General features: G+C 40.0%; 1 pseudogene; it reads left to right on the top strand.

The window, feature by feature from the left end:
- The first annotated feature begins 2616 nt into the window (after window positions 1-2616).
- Window positions 2617-4071, top strand: LOC102490812 (rab GDP dissociation inhibitor beta-like; annotated as a pseudogene).
- The last annotated feature ends 524 nt before the right edge of the window (window positions 4072-4595 follow it).

The following is a 4595-nucleotide window of genomic DNA, read 5'->3' as shown; positions in this document are numbered from 1 at the left end:
AGGAATGCCCACCCTAATTTCACTCTCTCTTTCCTCTGTATCAAGGCCCATTCCAACTTCTGATTCTCTGTTTTATGGCCTTGAATCTGTTTGCCAGAAAAATGGTCTGAGATCACAAATAAATTTCTGTGTTCCCACCTCCGTTTTAGCTATTGCCTCTTCCTGGAGTAGCTGCTCTATGCTGGCCTCGTCACCATCACCCTAACGATGTTTATTTACCTTAATTTCATGTGCTTCAGCCTCACATCCTTGTGGACTCCTCACAACCTCCCCAGATGAATACGAACACTCCTTCCTGTGTGCCCTTATATTGTTATAGTTTCTATTAATGTAGTTTGGAAAACCACATTAGTGAAATTACACTAAACTAATACGAAAATCGTTCATCTAAAAGCTCGAAGTGGTGTTTTGTGTACTGTCACTATTGTGCCATGAGTCCCCCATCTTGTATTTGTCCAGTTGGTATTTCAGAGCCAGCTGTGGAACATCATTTTGTAATTTCTCTTAGTATTTTCAACCCATCCTTCTGGCTGGTCAGAGTTTGCCTGTTTTTAGAATTCCATTTATTTTGTTTTTATTCCAGCAGTGTGTCCAGCATAAATTTGATGGGTAAGCCTTTTATGTTCTCATTGGTAAAACTGTTGAGTAAACAGAGATGGAACTAAGTTCTGTGTCAAGTCACAAAAAATTTTCTCTTAATTGACATTCAAAGCATTGAGCTCATCATTTAACATGTTAAAAATGTGTCTAATGCCCTTGTAATATTTATATGTATTTGCACTAAATATTTTGCTGAAGTAAAGAGATACTGTTTCACCCTCACTTCTCTGATTTGTCAGTCTAGAAACGTTATCAGTGAAAGAGAATGGGCCAGTCTTACCCTTCATAAAGCTATATCAGGCTTTCATAATCCCTGTTTTTCTTTTTAAATGTTTCTTAAAACTAGTGTTAAACATTATCCTAAAACATTTCTAGAGATTGATATCATACTTTAAAGCAAACAGTTTTCAGATTTCTCCTTCTGTTTGTAAATGCAAAGATATTTATCCCCAACCTCCTGGCACCTCTCCTATTTCTCAAGCTCCTCAAAGGTTACCAATGAAGTGGAGTGCTCTCAAAGACCTCATGGTCCATTAGATAAGTGGTGGACAGATGGAACAATGGCCTGCAATTACTACCTCTTGGTATTCATACCCTTGAACAATACCTTCTCCATAAGTGTGGTGGTATTTGTGACTTTATTCTAATCAATAGAATATTATAAAATAAAGAGAAGCCATTTCCATCATTAAGTAATACAAGATTGTGGTATCTATCTTGCTATCCAACTCTATGTTCTTCTCAGCTCACAAACTCTGTTAAGCAACTGGTCATGTTGGAAAGGGCCACATGTTAAGAAATAGAGCATGTCCTCTGGCCCCCAGCCAACTAGGAACAGAGGCCTTGATTCAACAGTTCATAAGGAACTGAAATCTGCTAACGGCCATGTAAACTTGGAAGCGGGTCATTCCTCAACTGAACCTGCAGAGTTGACTCTACCTTTAGCTGAAACTGTGATTACAGCCTATTGAGAATCTGAGCAGAAGAACTGGCTCATCTCTGGCATGCTACAAGACAAATTAGTACAAACTTAGCAGTTTGGCTAATATAAGAACGCCAAGTTAAATGCCAATTGAAATATATTAATAGTATGGTGCCCAAGGAGACTAAAGACACATAGAATCCTAGGTCTGGTCAAAGACAGTCCCATAAGCCTAAGTGTATCAGAAAAGCTTTTACAATGAACTCTGAGTGACATTTTAAAAAATTGTTTAAATTTATATTTTATTCAACAATAAATATTTATTAAGGAGTTATAATGTACAAGGCAATGTTGCAACACTATAACTAAACAGACAAAAATCTCTGCCCTCATGGAGCCTGCTTCCCAGTAGAGGGAAGCAACGATTAACTAGTAAATCTATAGAATAAAGATGTCACATGATAAGTACTGTGATGGGGTAGGGGGGGGAGTAGGAGAGGGGAAGAGTATGGAAGGAATGGAGAGACAAACGAAATAAATAGCATAATCAGAGAATCCTCCCTGAGAAAGAGGCATTTAAGAAAGGCCTGAAGAAGAGTAGAAATATACCTTAACATACCCAGAAAAGGTTATTTTAGGCAGAGGGATCTTCAAGGACAAAATTCTTGTGGCAAAACTGTAGGGCTTCTACACAAGAATAGAATGTAGGTTGGGGAGGCAAACTAGTTAGGAAGCTATTTTGATAATCAAGGCAAGAGATAAAACGACTCGGACCATGCCTTGAGATGTAGTCAGATTCTGGATACGTTTTTAAGGTAAACATGGCAGAACTTGTTCACAGACTTTATACAGACTTGATATGTGAGAGAATACAAGAATGTTACAGGGCTGGCAGGTGGCTTGGTGGATAAAGGCACTGTATTCCAACTCTCCTCTTCCTGTCTGAGGTGGCGCCCTGCTTCACCTCCTCCTCGGCTCCATTTTACCTCTTTCTGTTTTTCCTCTTCTCTCAGGCCAAGCAAGGCCTAAGCCCTCCACCTCCTTAAGGTGGCCGCAGAGCCCCTGTGCCTTCTCCTTTCTCAGGTCCTCCCTCCACGCCCTGCCCCGCCATGAATGAGGAGTACGACGTGATTGTGCTGGGCACCGGCCTGACTGGAATGTATCCTGTCAGGTATAATAATGTCAGTGAATGGAAAGAAAGTACTTCACATGAATCGAAACCCATATTACAGAGGAGAAAGTGCATCTATAACACCACTGGAAGATTTATACAAAAAGTTTAAAATACCAGGAGCACCACCAGCATCAATGGGGAGAGGAAGAGACTGGAGCGTTGACTTAATTCCCAAGTTCCTTATGGCTAATAGTCAGCTGGTTAAGATGCTGCTTTATGCAGAGGTTACTCCTTACCTGGATTTCAAAGTGACCGAAGGGAGCTTTGTCTGTAAGGGAGGAACAATCTATAAGGTTCCTTCCACCGAAGCTGAAGCCCTAGCATCTAGCTTAATGGGACTATTTGAAAAATGTCGCTTCAGGAAATTCCTAGTGTATGTTGCCAACTTTGATGAAAAAGATTCTAGAACTTTTGAGGGCATTGATTCTAAGAAGACTTCAATGCGAGATGTGTACAAGAAATTTGATTTGGGCTAAGACGGGATAGATTTTATTGGTCATGCTCTTGCATTTTACTGAACTGATGACTACTTAGATCAACCATGTTGTGAAACCATTAATAGGATTAAACTTTACAGTGAGTCCTTGGCAAGCTATGGTAAAAGCCCATGCCTTTATCCACTCTATGGCCTTGGAGAACTGCCACAAGGATTTGCAAGGCTAAGTGCTATTTATGGAGGTGCCTACACGCTCAATAAACCAATTGAAGAAATCATTGTGCAGAATGGAAAAGTTATTGGTGTACAATCTGAAGGAGAGATTGCTCACTGTAAACAGCTCATTTGTGACCCCAGCTATGTCAAGGATCGGGTAGAAAAAGTGGGTAATCCGTGTCATCTGCATCCTCAACCACCCCATCAAGAATACCAATGATGCCAACTCCTGCCAGATTACCATTCCACAGAACCAAGTCAGTCGAAAGTCGGATGTCTACGTTTGCATGATCTCCTTTGCACACAACGTGGCAGCACAAGGGAAGTTCATTGCCATAGTCGGTGTTTCCACAGAACCAAGTCAGTCGAAAGTCGGATGTCTACGTTTGCATGATCTCCTTTGCACACAACGTGGCAGCACAAGGGAAGTTCATTGCCATAGTCGGTGTAACTGTGGAAACCAAGGAACCTGAGAAGGAAATTAGACCAGCTTTGGAGCTCTTGGGACCAATTGAACAGAAATTTGTTAGCATCAGTGACCTCCTTGTACCCAAAGATTTGGGGACAGAAAGCCAGATCTTTATTTCTCACACATATGATGCTACAACTCATTTTGAGACAACCTATGATGACGTTAAAGACATCTATAAGAGGATGACAGGATCAGAGTTTGACTTTGAGGAAACGAAGCGCAAGAAAAACAATATCTACGGGCAAGACTAACAGTAGTTGTTATTATGTAACTAGGACAAATTTAAAAATTGGCATATAATGCATACTGTATGAAATCAACATTGTATGACCTACTTTTATATAATCAAAATGGAGAATGAAGAGCACTTTACCAGTAAATATTCTTCACCTTCATCTTTCTAATACCATGCATTAACTTTTCATGGAGTGACTACTCAAAACTGGCTGGTTACCACATTCTGTTCAATTTAACCAAACTGGCTTTTTTTCCTAGTGAATGATCAGTTTTAAAGAGAACATTGTGATACTGATACGGAGAAATTGATACAGTATTTGTATCTTTTCATCAGTGTAGCTTTTGCAATTATTTGCTTCTGCTGCTCAAGAGCTGGGTCCCTAGGAATTGTGTGCCATTTGGATAGTGAAATACTAAACTGAATATCATTTGGGACAGCATTCCTAAGTTTTCCTCGTAACTTCATATTTTTTATTAGGTCAAGTATTACGGCAGGGCCTAAATAACATAGCCACATGTTTGGTTTATGTGGGCATAA

The sequence above is a fragment of the Tupaia chinensis genome, unplaced genomic scaffold, assembly GCF_000334495.1.
Source record: "Tupaia chinensis unplaced genomic scaffold, TupChi_1.0 Scaffold000052_1, whole genome shotgun sequence".
NCBI classification, from domain to species: domain Eukaryota; kingdom Metazoa; phylum Chordata; class Mammalia; order Scandentia; family Tupaiidae; genus Tupaia; species Tupaia belangeri.
This window is presented reverse-complemented; position numbering and strand designations above follow the sequence as displayed.